This window comes from Pteropus vampyrus, unplaced genomic scaffold (genome assembly GCF_000151845.1).
Source record: "Pteropus vampyrus isolate Shadow unplaced genomic scaffold, Pvam_2.0 Scaffold643, whole genome shotgun sequence".
In the NCBI taxonomy this organism is placed as follows: domain Eukaryota; kingdom Metazoa; phylum Chordata; class Mammalia; order Chiroptera; family Pteropodidae; genus Pteropus; species Pteropus vampyrus.
Window position 1 is genome coordinate 372,983 of NW_011889424.1, and position 18,079 is coordinate 391,061.

Below are 18,079 nucleotides of genomic sequence, written 5' to 3' on the forward strand. Positions count from 1 at the left end.
AGAAGAGAAAAAAAGAAACCACACCGACGGGAGTATGTCAAACACACACAGAAGCCAACAGAAAAAGCTCCCAATAGCCAAAGCCAGAACATTTAAATAATAAAATCAAGAAAGTAGTATTGGATTATAACCTAAAGTATAAAATAAATATCCACTAGTCTATACTAATATAAATGATTAAATAAATAAATAAATAAATAAATAAATAAATAAATGGGGGTAGAGAAGGAGACAAATCCCCCATACAAAGGAATTCCAAGTAATTTATATAAATACTCCCTACTCCTTAAGTATGGATGGCACATAGTGCTTTCCTTTTAAAGAGTAAAACATGAAGGGGCAGGGTGGGGGATAAGGACAGTTAACTGTAAGAAAGAAATCTGAAAAATACTACCTCTGACAGGCGGTCACAGTCAACTCCAACAGCAATAAGTCATGCTAATAACATGTACCTTGATATAACATCATGAAATGGCACTTTATCTCTATGGTCTTCCTCCCAAAAATCCATAATCCAGTCTAATTATTTTTCAAAAGTCATCAGAGAAATCCAATTGAAGGATATTATACAAAATATCTGATCAGTATTCCTCAAAACTGCCAAGGTCTTAAAAAACAAAGAATACCTGGGAAAATAAGAAGCTAAAAGGAACTTTAAGGAAAAGCTAATAGGAGCTTCAAGGAAATATGAAAACTAAATGCAATGTGGTATCCTGGATGGGACCCTAGAACAGAAAAAAAGACATTAGGTAAAAACTAAAGAAAGCTGAATAAAATATAGACTTTAGTTAATAATAACATATAAACACTGGTTCACTAAATTTAACAAATGTACCGCATTAATGTTAATAATAGGAGAAACTACATACAAAGTATATGAGAACTCTAGACTATTTTGGTAATTTTTCTATAAATCTAAAACTGTTCTTAAAACAATTTTTAACTACCTCTGCCTTCAGATTCTCAAACATGCTTTTATTATTTTGTAATTCATGATTTTAATTTCTCGAGAACTGCCTCTTCAACATTGTTCTCTTAAATATTATACTTTTGGGAGGATCAAATTATCCTTTTCTATACAATTTAACCCTTGCCTTTTTTAGGCTTGGTTTTATATTAATGTATGAAAGAACTGTTTTTCCTACTTGTTAACTGCGTAATGAAGAAGTCAGCTTTGCATTTTTGCTGGCCTTTAAAAATTTATCACCATTTTACAACCATGATTCAGGCGCCCCCCCCCCAAAAAAAAAAAAACTAGAATGAATGCTAAAATGCAGGATCTTTATTTAGACTCTAAGTATCTTCCCACGATAATACTTATTAATAACAAAAGCAAATAAATAATAACTTTAAGTGGAGAAATCAGGCTGACATCACTTTAACCAAGTGATCAAATTTAAAATGACCAATAATGGCATGAACTGTCTTCTTGCATAGGCTGAGGGACATACATCACTTCTGTGATTTTCCTGCCAAAAATGCATAACCTGGATCTAATCATAAAGAACAGACAAACCCAAACTGAGAAACATTCTACAACATAAACTGACCTGTACTTTCCAAATATATAAAAGTTATTAAAGACAAAAAAGGCAAAGGAATTATTTCAGATTAAAGAATATTAGAGACCTCACGATCATATGCATAATGTGATACTAGATTGGGTGGTGGTGGTGGTGGTGGTGTAAAGATCAGTACAATTGGTAAAACTGAAATATGGACTATATATCAGACAATAATATTCTATCAATGTTAAACTTTCTAAATTTGATAACTATACTATGGCTATGTAAGAGAATGTCTACTGATATATGCAACAACTTGGATAGATCTTTAGGGAATTACGCTGAGTGAAAAAAGGCAATCTCAAAGGTTACATACTAGTTACATTTACATAGTATTCTCAAATTGACAAAATCATAGAGATAGAAAACAGATTACTAGTTACCAGAGGTTAGAAAGAGTTGGAGGGAAGGAGGTGGCTGGGCTATAAATATGCGGCATGAAAGATTCTTGTGATGTAACTTGTATCTTGATTGTGGCCGTGATCACACAAATCCACACGTGTAATAAAACTGGATAAAACTAAATATACAAATAAGTGCATGTAAAACTAGTGAACTCTGAATAAGGTGAATGGACCATATCAAAGTAAATTTCTTGGTTGTGGTATTTTTCTATAGTTATGCAAGACGTTACCATTGGGGAGTAAAGGGTAACCAAGATTTCTCTGTATATTCTTACAAATACATGTGTATCTACAGTTATCTCAAAATTAATGGTGCCTAGAACTGAACATTATTCCTTTGTTGGGGTGACTACGATGTGCAGAACAATGTTCAGAGTATGTTACTGTTTTTTTTTTTAAAGGGAAGGAGAGAGGATATATAAATATGTATGTAAATATTTATGTATTTGTTTAAATAAACATTAGGAAAAAGGCATTTTTAAGCATTGCTTGCCTCAGAGAATGAAAACTGGGTGGCAGGGGAAAGTGTGGAAAGATTAGCATTTCTCTAGGTTCAATGTTCCTAAGGCCCAAGGCTTTCTTCAGTTTAGTTCGAATATTATCAAATGCCTACTATATGCCAGGCACTGTGTCAACTATTTTAGTGGTGGCCACAAGGTGAAACTAAATTATACAAGACGTTACAAGAGATGGTTCCCTACCCTCGGATAGTAGTAAATAATTAGATATAGGAATTTCAAAGCACTGGGATGAAAGATAAGACAAAGGTATAGGATACAAAAGTATTGCTCGTAGTGTAACCTAGATGGTTTCAGGGAAGAAACTGAGCTAAAAACACATAAGGGCAAAGATGGGGGTGGGGGGTTGAAGAGCAGAAACCTTTCTCAATGTGGATGGATGTGGATGGATGCTGTACTAACAGCTCTATATGAATTAACACATGATGCATATGATGAGGTATTATTATCCCATTTATCCCACTTTACAGATGAGGAAACAGAGGCACAGAAAGAATAGAAAACTTGCACAAGCTTACATGGCTAATAACCATGAATTCAGTCAGGTTCCAAGACAGTCTTAGAAAGGTTAAATCTTGGGTTTCATTCAGTATTTGCCTTGGGAGGACATGACTACTTCACTGCTATCCTTTATTTTTCTCCCCTTGACTTCTCTTTCCTTCATTCTCCTTCAAGCTCTCCCTACATTTTCTCCTGCTCATCTTCCTTTCTTGACTCAATCATTATCATGGTTTTCTCTTTCTCTATCTCCACACATACGTTGGCACCAATTAGTCTCAAATCCAGCCACTTTAAATCTAGTCAAATTATAGCAAAAGACTGGAAATAATTTAAATGTCTATCCATACACAGAGAAAAATTATATTACATTGACACAATGTAATACTAAGAAGCCATGAAAAAGAATGAAGCAGGTTCCATACCTACAGATACATAATATCAAATACATTGTTAAGGTAGTTAAGTCTCCTTGGAGACTGTTATTTACTTGCTAGTAACAATGGACCTGCCCTCAGTATAAGTCACCAAATGGTACCAGGGACTCATAAGAGCTTATTCACCTCACCAGGAAAGCAGATAACGCACCACTTTAGGACCAATCCATGACTAATACGAGAGAGAATTAAGTACACATAAATTCTTTTCTTAAATAATCTTCTGAATAAGATCTAAACCAGTGGTCCTCAACATTTTTGGCACCAGGGACTGGTGCTCCTTTGAGAATGTAATGCCTGATGATCTGAGGTAGAGCTGAGGTGGTGATGCTAGCGCTGGGGAGCAGCTGCAAATACAGATGAAGCTTCACTCACTCCCCTGCTGCTCACCTCCTGCTGTGTGGACTGGTTCCTAACAGGCCACAGACCGGTACCAATCCGTAGCCCAGGAGTTGGGGACCCCTGATCTAAACCACAAAACTCCTATTTCTTTATTTTCAGTATTACTTCAAAGTTTAGTCATCAAAGCATGTTGCTAGAGAAGAGTTTTGCTATACAAAGCATGAACTAATCTCTGCAGGCAACCATAAGTCTACTGAACCAAAATACATAACCAGGTTAAAAGTTAATGAAGAAAGATGAAATGAAGATTCTTGTAAGTTCATGGCCCAATTCAAATCCTGATGCTGGGGGAACTGTTCAGTATACTGACTGCGATGTTGCATACAAAAGCCTACACGGGTGATAAAATTGTATAAAACTAATACTCACACATACAAGTCCAAGTAAAACTGGGGAAATCTGAATAATGTTAGTGGACTATATAAATGTCAATCCTGGTCGTGATACTACCTATATCGGTTTTACAAAATATTACCATTAGGGGACACCCAGTCAAGAATATGAAGGATTTCTCTGTATTATTTAATAAAACTGCACAAGAATCTACAATTATCTCATTCAAATTTTCAATTTAAAAAAAGCCTGAAAACCTAAATCCACTGAGCTAAAGGCTTCCTAAAGCTGGAGACTGGACATTTGACAGTCCTCTGTGCTTTTCAAACTGTCAATAGTAAACAACTAATGGGTTTCCCCATCCCCAGTTGTAGTAATCCAATAGTTTCCTAAAATATAATAAAAAGAATAAGTAGAAAAATAAAAGACAAAATACAAGCCCACATTTTATTATTAATTCTCAATTTCTGTAGGAGAGCATAGTGAACATAGCAATCAGCACAGAGATCGCACTTTTGAGTAGTGATGCATCAAGACAACTAAGTCTACTCATAAATTCTTAGCATACTAGTTCTGTTTCCTGAAAATTCATCATAGAGACATCATCGGACTAAAGAGATGCTTCCCATGTTCATGAAAAAGATCTTAAAATACTTATGTGGAGGGGAAAAACCTCCTATATATTCATGAAAAAGCCCATTTGAGCCAAAAACAAAACAAAACAAAACAAAACAAAACAAAACAAAAAACCAAGCAAAATATGTCAGGGACCTTTTTTTTTTTATAGACACATTGGTTAACGAAATCCAATCTCTTTATAAAGACAACACATAAGAGTTAAACGTTCCTTTAAGCCTGGTAGATCAGTTGAGAAATCATTTTTTAAAATATGCACACTACGAATTACATATCTAAGATTAAAGTGAGGCAACTTAAGGTGTTCTGTGAAACTCTTTGTGGGAGACTTAGTCTGGACTGAGTTTTAGGATACAAGTGCTCTGAATATGAAACTGTCTATTTTCCAACACTCCAATTCTACATTTGACTATCTTTCTCCTTAATGTAGATTCAAATACAGACATTATATAACAGGAAATAAAATCCTGGAGCAATTTCCAAGTTTCATTTTATTTTATTCCATACTTTCAAACTCCTTTTAAAATAAAATTCTTGCCAATCATACTATGAACAGTTAAACTGCCTGCTTTGAGGTTCACATCTTTTCCCTCTCTATGCCAATACTCTAAGAGATTAATAATACCCAGCAAAATGTTAAGAATCAGGTAATGTACAGAAGGCAAACCTAGGGCAAGGATAATGATTAATAGCCCTAATACTCAGTGAAACACATTTATTAATAGAATTGAAAAAGGAAACAATTATTCAGCAATAAAAAGGAAGTTCTAAAACATGCTACAGTATGAATGAACCTTGGGAACGTTATGCTAAGGAAAAGAAGCTAGCCACAAAAGACTGCATATTACTTGATTCCATTTATACGAAATGTGCAGAACAGTCAAATCTATAGACATATAGTAGATCAGTCATTGCTTAGGGTTGGGAGCAAGGATGGGAGGGGACAATAATAGCTAAAAGGTTTCTTTTTGAGGTGAAAACTTTCTAAAATTGATTTTGGTATGGTTGCACAATTCTGAATATACTAAAAACTACTGAATTGTACATTTTAAATGGATGAATTGTATAATATTGTGAATTATATGTCAATAAAGTTGTTGTCTCCAAAATGGAGGGGGGGAAGCAGACCTCACATAGCAGACAATAAATGCTTACTAAATATATAACAAAAAGTAAAGAAATAAAGTAAAAATAGATAAACTGCTTATTTAGGGAAAAAAAAAAAAAGCACAGAATTTTTTTGCATATACCTAGTGGCTGAGATGCAGAAGCGAACACTGGGACACAATAATTCTAAGTCTTAATATGTCACCCCCAAGAAATAATACATAGTTGCATATAAAGATTGACTTTAAAGATTCTCACTATAAGGTCATTCGCAACAACAAAAGTAAATTAAAGTAAATTAATTACTAACAAAAGTATTGAACAAAAGATTAAATTGTGTTACATCCATGTGATAGAACACTATACGGACATTAAAAATTATGTTGTAAAAAATATTTAATAACTTGAAAACGTTACTATATTAAGGAAAGAAAATTCGCAGAACTATAGATAATGCAATTCCAATTTTGTTTTTCAAAAATATACATCATATGAAAATAAAATTGGAAAGACATATGGAATGTTAGAAGGGGAAGAAGGAAAAAAGGAAAGAGGAAAGAAAAATATCTTTCATGTTTGAGAGAATGACTTTTGAAATTTTAAAATAAAAAGTTAATCGTTAGATGTTAAATTTCATTTTGTTTGGTCTGCTGAACTCTCTTAGAACTTGGATCCTATTATTAAACATACAGAATTAATCTCAGCTACAACTCCCAGTATGTCACCTGAAAATTTCATAAGTACTTCTTCACTATTGGTTCTAATCACTAGTTTATAAAATTGTCAAAAAAAAAAAATACTATACATAAAAGTGTGTAGGCTATGCTAACACATATATACATATGTAGACATATATAGCATATATACATATATATGTAAATAGTGTGTAGAAGACTAGACTATACACACAGGTATACATTTGTTTGAAAAAGTAAAAAACATCTCAGAAGAACACATGAGAAACTGATGGCTTTGGTTGCCTGTGGGGAAGATAACTACATGGCTGGAGGAAGAAAGTCTTTGGTATTTTCAATTGTTAAATGTATTATCTACTTTAAAAAAAGAAAGTTAAATTCAAGAATTATCTTTCAATTTGTGATGGCCCTCTAGCTTGACACAGTATCCATTAAGCAACTATTCTGTAGCTGAGCAAAAAACACACTTAAAACCATGTAATGGCACTATCATCCATTCTCATATCTCCATCTTATTGCCAAAGAGAGTTCCAGAAATTGAAACTCTATGTAAATGGAAACACAGCAGACTGGAAATATTCATCTTGAACACTAGAGACCCAACAGACCCATTTTCCTAGTCTAGCAACTAAGTGATCCCTGAGTCTCCTCTTAAATTCTGAGATTCTGAGATAATTAAATAATAATTATTCTATTTCTCCACCACATTTGTGTTTCTAGGTATCCATCCCCTGAATCTCCACATAGTTCCTCAATTTGACTAGATTTTGAAAAATCTCTTCAAGGAAAAAATCTGTGTAGCACAGCCCAAACACATAGTGTTTGGAAAATATGTGTTAAATCGAAAAATGATAACTGACTGTGAACTTCAACGAAAATTAAAAGAGATACTTACAGAAAACTAAAATAATCGTATTTAAAACAAATTATATCTATAAAAATGTACAGAGAAAGGTATGTAAGCTGTATGCCTAAGAATAACAGTAGTTATCTTAGAGAAGGGCAACAGGAATCAGGAGAACAGAGGAGGTTGAAATGGAAAGGTCTAACAGGGGACTTTCACTTTTTTTTTACAATTAGTATATAGTTACTGAATAACTACAGACATCTCAGAAAGGTGAAATGTACCTACCTTAAAGCAAATTCCCATTCATTTTATTTCTTAAAACCTGAAAATAGCACGAGTGTTATCTTTTTCTAAAAGCAATTTTTTCTTCACGAAAGAAAATCAGCCAAAATCTGAATCTTACATACCATATACACGAATGAACATAAACATACACGGCCCTTTTAAACAAAATTAAGGAAGCTTTTCTTTTCCTCTTGATGTTTCTTTTCCTAGAAACTCAATAATTTCCAAAATGTTTAATATCTCTCTAATACAAATTTCCCCTTCCCATGCAGACTATCATAGGTAAGCATCCCTCACTGCTCTTCTGGAGTATTGTAATACCTCCCTCCAGCCCCCCACCACCCCCCCACCTCCCCACCTCCCCACCTCCCCACCTCCCCACCTCCAGTTTCCCTATCATTGAAGAAAATCCTTCCAAGTCTGACTTCAGATCACAGAAATATATTTTACAATTCTACTCCAAGGATCCTGGGTTACTTGTACTAAGGCAATCAAAAGGACAGTTGAGCAATTCTCCAAATAATCTATGGCTAGAGTCAATCAAATTAGTATTCTTGACAGTAGCCTTTCCTCCAGAGAGGCAGCAGCAAACCATTAATGTCTGCAGGCAAAAGCTCCAAATCATCAGGCAATATACTGAAGGCTGAATTTAGTTTAAGGTAGATTAAGGTGACAGCACGTAACAAACAAAAGTATAAGCTACACAAAAGTAGAACCAATATAAGCTGAGAATGGCCTGTATATATAGCAAAGCAGGTTTTAAGGTCAAGTAAAGCAGAATCTGAATTCCAGCTCTACTACTCAAATTGTGTACCCTTGGATAAATATTCCATTTTTTAAAATTCAAGTTTATTCCTATGTAAACTAGAGATAACACCACTCTACTTAACAGACTTTTGAAAGTATTAAGAGATAATGTATATAAAAGGCAGCATTGTGTTTAGTACATTGTAAGCATTCCAAAAACTTGGAATATCATTTTTAATACGCCTAACATGGGGTCATACACAAAACAGGTACTCAACAAATATTCCTTCACATCCAGGGTTAAATTCTTTGCTTAAATTAATACAGTGACTGGTAAGTGGTAAAGCTAAGATCACCCAGTTTTGTCTTTTGTTTTGTTCCTGATGCTAAACCCAAAACTATTTCTATAAGGTAAAAACTTCCACTAGGGGAAAGGTATGCAGGCTGCTTAGTTTTCAATCAAAAATGAATGCAAATAAGGAGACTTGCATCTTACCTACCTATGCATTAACTGCAGTACTGGTATAATACTAGTTAATGCAGAAGACAGAATAAGTACATTATTTTTTCAGTTTTAATGATGCTTAAACTAAACATTGTAATTAGTGTCCATTTTAATTCTGTCATACTTTATAGGTTATCTTTTTAAACTTCAAAATACTTGAATTTCTTTACTTTTTAATTATGTGCATTTATTATATTCACCTTTTGTGGTGAATCTTATTCAAAATTCAAAAGCACAAAAAGAAATTCAAAAACACAAAAGGATATACAATAAAGTCTCCCTACCACTCAATTCTCTCAGTTAACTCAAGTTCCTCTTCCCAGAGGCAACAACGTGTACCAGTTATTGGGTTTCATTTCAGAAATATCTCACTTACAAGCAATTAAATATGTATATTCTACTACCTTCTTCTTAAAAAACAGTAATGGTAGAATTCTACATATACTGTGACCACACATTTTTTTTAACTTTATCCATTTATGTGGTGAAATCATTCCACATCAGTACATAAAAACTCTTCATTCTGTTTTATAGCAACAGAGCATTCAACCATATGGATGTACTACTTTTTAAAAGTTAATCCCCTACTAATGAATATTTACATTACTTCAAGAATTTTGCTATTATAAACAATAATACAATAAATAACCTTATACATGCATCATTTTACACATGTGAGTATAACTATAGGATAATTTCTGAGTATGTGCATTTGTAATTTTGATATTGCTCAACTGCCCTGCCTAAAAATGGTACCAAATATATACTTTCGGGAAAAATATATGAAAATATTTTTCTCAAATCCTACTCAAAAGTATTAAAATATTTTATTTCTGCCAAGCTGATAGGTAAAAGTTACTTCAGTATCGTTTAAAATAATTTGGGTTTTTCTTAAAAGTATTTCACTATGTAAATCCACCCCAAAAATGCTTGTTCTTAAGATTGCATTTTAAAGCAAACATTACTGACACTTACATTTTGAAGCAAACATTATTGACACCACCAATAATTTAGAAGCCTTCAAAAAGGACTGGACTGCTTAAAATTTCCTTACTGAAATCAGATCCCAAGATTAGCAAACAACTAAATGTAGTAAAATGCAAAACTTCTCTAACTTATTAAATAGCTCATTTTCAAAATGTACTAATATTTCAGTGGCTTTAAGTCTCTATGCCCAGTAATGAAGAATTAATACTTTTAATTTTAAAACTACCCAGGCCTCATCTATAGAAACTATGCTTATAATTTAATTCAAAATTAGTGGCTAACTCAAAATAACCACTGGAGTGGGTTTTAGTTAGGCAGAAAACCTACCTTATGTCCTTTCTTTCTATGTGTCTGAGTACTATTAATGGTAGACGTAATGTTAAGGCTCATATTCCTTTCTTGTGAATATTTTAAAAAGGGCCAAATGTATAATGTTTCTCTGTTCATTTTTTAAGTTAAAGATGATTAACTAGTCTACTGGCTCATTTATTCAAAAATGGATTTATATCTTCCTTCCTCTATTCCCAATACTTTAGGATCAAGCTTAGGAACATGTTTCAATATACCACCAAAACAAATTACCTGAGCAAAAGGGAAAAAATATTTTCAGTTATCTTATTCTAAAACTCTAAGATGATCTACACAAGCTTTCTAGAACATCTAACTATACTAGGTCACACTTTAAGCACTTTTGCTAGTTACATATATATGACAAACCACAAAACCACAGTCTTTCTAATTGTAAAGCCAAGGCAAAAGGAAAAGCTTATCGTACATTCAAAACAAAGGCATACTACATCAAATAACTAATTCATTAACTCAACTCTTATCCACAAAACTATACTATATCCATATAAACTTGTTTAATTGTAGTGAGAGAAAGAAAGTTAATGGTTAAATAACTGGAAAATAGTTTCCTGTTTTCGAATACACAAGTACTAAATGAAGGTGGTGATTATTACACTAAAAAACCTAACACTTTACACTTATATGGTCTCTTTTAACCTTCCTCTGAGAGACTTAAAAAACAAAGAACTGTATGAGATAATCATTAAAAGCATAAATTCTAGAGCCAGGCAGACCTGCGTTTAAAACCTGACTCTCACTTAAAAGCTATGTGCCACTTGGCATGTTATTTTCTCAAAGCTTCAGTTTAACTCATCTCTGAAGTAAGAATATCATTAAGACCTTCATTGCAAGTTTGTTATAAGATAAAATGAAATAATATAGAAAGAACACTTAGCATAACCTGACACATAATTAAGCATCTAATGTTAACTATTGTTATAGTCTAATTATATATAGTAAGCCACATAGAGAGTTTTCCTATTATGCCATATTAACAGCCACAGCTTTAAATTAAAAGAGAACATAAAAGAAGCAGATAACAATACACAGAATACACAGAATCACTGATTAAAGAATCACTGATTAAAAAATAACTGCCTAGGATTCAAAGAGAAGACAGTGAATTCTTTATAAGTTAAAGATAAAGTCATTGTTACCGGTTGGTATGGCATATATAGCTCTCTAAGAAAAAAAAAAAGGTACACACATACACGTACACAAACACACACACCTACAATTACAGTCCTTATAGGTAGAATGAGTATCTAAAACCAGGAGCCTCTCAGGAGAAATATTAATAATGAAATGGTGGGTGAAGTGGATCAAGATTTAAGACAACTAATGATTTCCAATGAAAAGGTGGTGATATTTCCACGACCATCAAAAGAACAAAACTAAAATAATTCCAGTATGTCTTTTCTTTGGAAGACAATAATTTTGGCAAAAATAGAAGGCAGCAGAAAAATTAGAAAACCAAATATGAGATGAACTGACTCCATAAAAGAAGCCATAGGCATGAGTCTACAGGAGCTAAGCAGGGCTTTAAGGACAAGACACTGTGGACATCACTCATTCACAGGATCGCCAGGAATCAGACCTACTCAATGGCAGGTAACACAAATACAAGACCTACACTAAAACAATAGTTCAAGAGTAAATAATTTTAAATAACTATGTTTTAACTGTTTAATAAAAACTAATTACTGTGTAGCTACATGTAACTTGTTGGAGGTAGTAATTAGTGGCCTGGCTACAAAACCTGAGCATCTCTATTTCAAATAGCAGGTCTTCAGTTTAATTCCTATGAAAATTGTCAATAGGTTAAATTATTAAATGAACATTAAAGTTCAAATTGCATTAAAATTAAAATTCTGACAATCTGAAATCTTATTTAAGTCACAAAAGCACAATCATTTAAGCTAGTAAATTGCAAATTTCTCAAAATGGAGTTTGACCTCTTGTTGACAGTCACCTCAAATTTCTTACAGTGGCTCAGCAGGTAAAGAATTCATGGAATTCAGGTCTTTAAGGTTTAGTAAGCATTGTGGTTAAACCACCTAGTCAACACTAAATTATGTAGGGCAATGCTTGATGATTATCTAACTCCTTTGACTCCTCCCATCTTTTCTCTACTTCCCGACTGTCATTACTTCTAAATGGTAGAAGGTGACATATATGAAATTAGTAAATATTATAAATTAGTTATTACAAATGCAAGGAAAACCTATGGTCAGGAATGTGGGTAAACGGCAGTTTAAATAAAGCTTCTGGATTACCCGTGGATTTCTTTTAATCCACATAATCCTCCTCCTGAAGGCACGGATAATCAGGATCGCATTTCCCTTGAAGGCAAATGAGCATTTGCCTGGTGGTCTCCCAAGTGGCTGGGGCCACAGGGGTGACAAGCTACAGTCCGTCCCTCCTGGTTTTGCACTAAAGGGATTCTGAGTGCAGACCTGGCTCTAGCAGTACCAGGATAGGGAACTGTCCAGATTAACATGCTTTACCCCCAGTTAAAGGGTCAACTGATAGTAATCTCAGGTGACCTGCTTTAAATATTCAAGGAAATAAGGAGATATACTTTCTTAGTGAAGAAATGGGGGAAAGGTAGATAAATTCTGGAGCCAAGACTCAGGGGACAGATTTGTGAATTTTCTGAGGAAACAATGGAATTTCTAGATTTTTAACTGCTTTAGGCTGGAAGCAAATTAATAGGATAATGGAAAGCTACATCTACAATACACTTCAGCTATACAGGTAACATATACTCCCCTCAATCCCCAGGACAGTTGAAAACCTAAAACAACTCTTAAATACTGGAATAAAATGGAGAGACTAGCAGAAAATGACAATGCTAGAGAGAAACCAAGGAGAAAAGATGAGACTTTATAATGTAATCCTTTGCAAAATTAATCTCTACACTGTGATAGCAGTGAATGGGAATTCTGGGTTTACTAAAAAGAGATGAAAGGATATGTGATGATGTCTGTTACAATTTTATCACAGACCTGGCCCTCAAATTATTAGATGGTTCCTATTATATAATTTGATATTATGGGATCTGCCTCACTTGACAGGTTCCAAAAGTTATTTTTTTTAACTTAAAGACTTTATAAACATTCCTCCATCTACAAGGTTAATTACTTCACTGCATGTAAACCCATTATGTTGAAGACTGGAGTTCTCTCACTTATATATGTAAGTGAGAAACCAATAATTAGATCGATCTATTATCCACTCATTCCAGTTCTGGCATCTTCTATCTGTGAGAAATTTTCTTTAAAAAACAATTAAGTCCAAGTGTTAAGAACTTGGGGGAGGGGGGGGTGACTAAAAATGGGTAATAACATGGGGGAATTCTTTGGGGTGTTGGAATTGTTCTGCATACTGTTAGTTGTGGTAGTTACAGGAATTTATGCATGGGTTAAAATTTATAGGACTGTACATGAAAAAAGTTAAGTTTTACTGTATGAATAATTTTTAATTCAATGTCACTCCCCTTTTAGAAATGTTCTTTATTAAAATCTCTTTAGTTGTCTAAAAAAATAAGTCCACTGACTTAAAAAAAGGTCTAAATTAGAAATATGCAATCTGCTTTATCAGAGCAACTGGTGGCTAACACACTATACCTACCCAAATATATATCTAGTCCCTTTTTCCCTCTCTCAACTACAGGTTTATGACTCAGAATTATTTAACCTGACATAACGTAAAGTCTACCATGGAATATATAGAATAATGACTTAAAAAGGAAGTACACCAGTTTGAAGCCACTTTCTAAAAGGTAAAGCTGGACCCAATGGCTGGAAAATCCAAGACAACAAAGCTTAATTATAAAAAAAAGTAGAAAGGCCTCTGCAAGATAGTTTCCTCTCATGCAAAGTGTTCTAGCTGACACAACTACTGGCTCATAGACACTTCTTTAAAAAATAGCCCATGAAAATTGGAATGGAGAGGGGACAGAGAAAAAAAAAAATCCAAGTTTCAAAATTTGGGGAGGGAGGTGAAAGGTAAGAGGAATGAGAGAGAAGTAAAGTGATCCCACAAAAGCCTGAAAATCTATGACCTTCTCTCCTATCTTCCTTCTTCTCTTCTACTAAAGATTCAGTCACTAGAATTCTTCTAGTCTAATATTTCCTCTTCCAACTTATAGTTTTTCTATATTTCCACTTTGACAATGAAATTGTACACTTCTAATTTTTCCATACCTTTATTCACGTACCTGCTAGATAGTTTTCAGGGCTACAGTCAGTCTCAGGCAGGGGGAAAAAAATCCTAAATTATTTGCCTCTTTCTACAACATGACAAAGCTGTCAAATGAGCAGTTGATAGAAACCAAATGATATGGATCTATCCCTGAGATTTGGTAAACTATGATAACTCTAAATCAAATCAGAGGATACATACATATATCCACAGGTGCATGCACATTCACAGGAGATGGGGGGAGGTGGGTCTCGGATTTTTTTTTAAATAATGGAACTGAAATAAAACGACCTGCTCTCTGTAAAAATTCCAACTGCTAGCCTACAGGATTTGGTATGCAATACTAGATCAAACTACCACATTCTAGAACCAATCTCCTCTAGCCAAGACCAAAATTCAATGCTTCAAAAGAACAAAACAAGGCTGGAAAGCTTGTTTGGTTTCTTATTTTCAAAAATACTAGCGATCCAGCACACAATTAACAAAATTCATATTTGTTTTCTTATCAATGGCTTAATTTCTAAACGCTTGTTAGTCTTTTCAGGAGGTACAGGATGTTAATGAAGACTGAGGGAATAAGGATGTCTAACAATAACTCTAGGCCTTCTGATTACTTCCTCATTTGCACAAATACGGAACCAAAAAAAAGTGTAAAATGTGTTGAGTATGTTATACTTGGAATCAGAAGATTTTATAATATTTCATTCACACATTCATTAACATTAGTTAAATGTTCCAGACACTTCTAGTTACCGAGAATATCCCAGGGAAGACAGACAAGGTCCCTGCCATCAGAGAGCTCATAGTATGTTGGAGGGAAAAAACCATCAACAAATGACCAAAAAAAGAAGCAAGATAATCAGCAGATAATGCAAGTAAGGAGTCTGGATTTACTTTTTAGCGTAATGAGAAGCCACTAGAGGAAAGTTAAGTAAAGATCACTCTGCTTGCTGTTTCAAAATGGACTATAGGAGAGCAACAGCAAAGGCAAGAACAGTTAGGAAGCTACTACCCAGGAATAACTGACGTGGTAGCAATGAAAACAAAATATATTCAGGATATACATTGGAGGTAAAATTGACAGAATTTGTTCAAGGACTGGTCATTTGTGTAGGTGGGGGAGCCGCGTGGCAAAAGGATGAAATAAGAATGGACACCAGCTTTTCACTCAAGTAGGGTGGAGGAGGAAGGCAGAGGGGTGCTCTTATGAAATAGAAACTGCTGGGGAAGGAATAGATTGGGAGATGGAAATCAAGAGCTTCACTTTAAACTTGGTAAGTTTAAGATGCCTGTACACAAAAGAAGTAAAGATAGCATGCAAGCAAGAAGAAATTTGAAGTTCAGGACTGGAGATAAAAATCTGGGTCAACAACAGCACATTAGACCATAGGGCATGCAAGATAGGATCACCCAGAGAGAGTACAGGTAGAAAAAAGGTGAGGGCCAGGCTTGGAAGCCCTGAGGCATTAGAATGTTTGAATTCGGGAAAAGAAAAAGTCAATAGGACAGAGAGAAAGAGTGAAAGAGAAGGAAAAGCATAATATCCTGGACTATCCTTTATATATGATTCTCTAGTTCACCACCACCCTCCCAATCTGCTGGTGACACACACTCAAATACCATAAATTAAAAAACTGAGGCCCAGAAAGACTGAGTGGCATCCTGAAAGCCCCAGATATTTGGGACCCACGTCCGGCTACAACCAAAATGTGACTTGACCCCTAGCCTTTTCACAGTGGCTAACAGTGCTTCTACTGTGGAGTTCACCAGTCTAAAGTTAGACAACAAGGCAGATCCTAATTTAGGAATAACATAATTAGAGTACAAGGTTCGTTTTTAATTCTTTTCTATGTATTTTGTTCACATTCACAAAGCAAGATGGATCAAAAGTCTATGAGTGAGTCGCTAAGAAAAGCAGGAAATATAGGCGAGAGGTACAAAACTGAGATAAATCGACACCCAGCTCGATTTTCTCTACTTCCAAAAAGCAACCTGACAGTGAATAAGAGTGTGAACCAGGGGGTGTAAAACAAAGTTTTTTGGTTTTGGTCATTTTTGCTTTAGTGAATACAACTCCAGTTTTAAGAGTTTTATGTCACTAGGAAACTAGGTTAAGACCATTATCCCAAACACCCTCTCCTACACTACAATAATACCATGACTTAAACAGTTCTGCTTTTACCATAAAAATCCTACAGAATAGCATAAAAAGCCCCAAATGATTAATGAACTGCTGAGAATTCTGACTCGCTAGAGATGATTTAATTAGGAATCATATCTCCAAACATCCATTCAGTGCTTCAAAATGCTCATCTAATTTAATTATGATGACTTCACCAGACAGTAACACTGCCCACAACGATGTTTACAAAAGCACTTGTCACTCCCTTCGGATGTAGCAATGCAGAAAAAGGAGTCTGTTCCCATATTCTTTGTGTTTATACGCTGTAACAAGTGACAGACTAGCAAAAGTGCTTCTAGTTTATGTGTCCTACCATCTTCCATCCCAAGCTAACCCTAAATGTCGCTGGCTTTTACTTCAGCAGTAATTCCCACTCGGTACCTGAGACAGGTATTCCAAGGCAGCCTTAGCCAGAAAAAGACTACAGGACTCTAGAATGAGACTACAGGATTCTATCCAGACCACTGTAAGATAACAGACTCCGGTACTAAGCAACTCCGGTAGAGGTTACTGCAATACCAGAGTAGTTCGGAAACAATATGCTCCCCAAACATACACACGCAGCCCGGAATCAGCAACAGCTAACAAGAGAAGCTGCTGCACCAGGATTGCTCCCTCACAGCCTACCGTTTCCCGGTCACTTGCTGTTTGGTCACGAACATCGTCTTGTCCTATCCTCGCAACAACCCTGTAATGTACTTATTATTATTCCCATTAACAAATCAGGACACTTTGGCCCAAGGCCCCAGAGCTGGTAAGTGGTAGCGCTAGGATTTGAAAACACGACCATACCCCAACAGTCCAGGATCCCCGCCCCTAAAACACACTCCTGCGCGAAAAGACACCTGAGGGTCGGGAAGCTCCGGTGGTGTCTGCACAGACACAGGGAGCGAAGACACCGCCTCTTCACAGACGCGCCCTTCAGGAACGCGACCAAAAGCGCCGGCGGCCCGGAGCGCTCGGCTGCGTCTCCGCCGCGGGAGGCCGGGGAGCACCGCTCACCTTGGAGAAACCTGGGAGGGCCGCAGTCAAGCGAGGTGCCCCCGCCGAGCTGGCGTCCTCCGAACCCGCAGGAAGCGCGGCGCAGACAACGAAGTCGCCGGCGCCACAGACTGTGGCCAGCAAGAGCGCGCCTCCGGCCCGCGCGGGGGCACCTCAGCGGGCGACCGCGACCGCGCCGCCTCTGAGCCGCGCGGCATATCCGGGTCCCGCGCCGCCGCACTCACCTGCCCGGCGCCGCCGGCTCCCGGCTCCGAGTACACGGTCAGCAGCCCAGACCACAGCGACGGTCCAGCTGCGGCGTCCCCATCCCGCCTCTCTCAGCCACCTCCCGCCTGCCCCACGCGGCACTACACCAGCCCGCTGTCCACTGCCATG

The 18,079-nt window shown here is 35.9% G+C and overlaps 1 protein-coding gene across 3 annotated transcripts in view; it reads right to left on the reverse strand.

Annotated features, from left to right (window-relative positions):
- The window catches only part of PIK3CB (phosphatidylinositol-4,5-bisphosphate 3-kinase catalytic subunit beta), a 183,302-nt gene extending 165,229 nt beyond the window's left edge, over window positions 1–18,073 (reverse strand). For 2 of the 3 annotated variants that reach the window (XM_023525913.1, XM_011385037.2), the window contains exon 1: window positions 17,929–18,073. The gene's annotated coding sequence lies outside the window, so the exon portion shown is untranslated. Of the gene's footprint in view, window positions 1–17,704; window positions 17,814–17,928 lie in introns of those variants that run through there. The other variant, XM_023525912.1, reaches the window with a different exon arrangement.
- Between the last annotated feature and the right edge of the window lie 6 nt (window positions 18,074–18,079).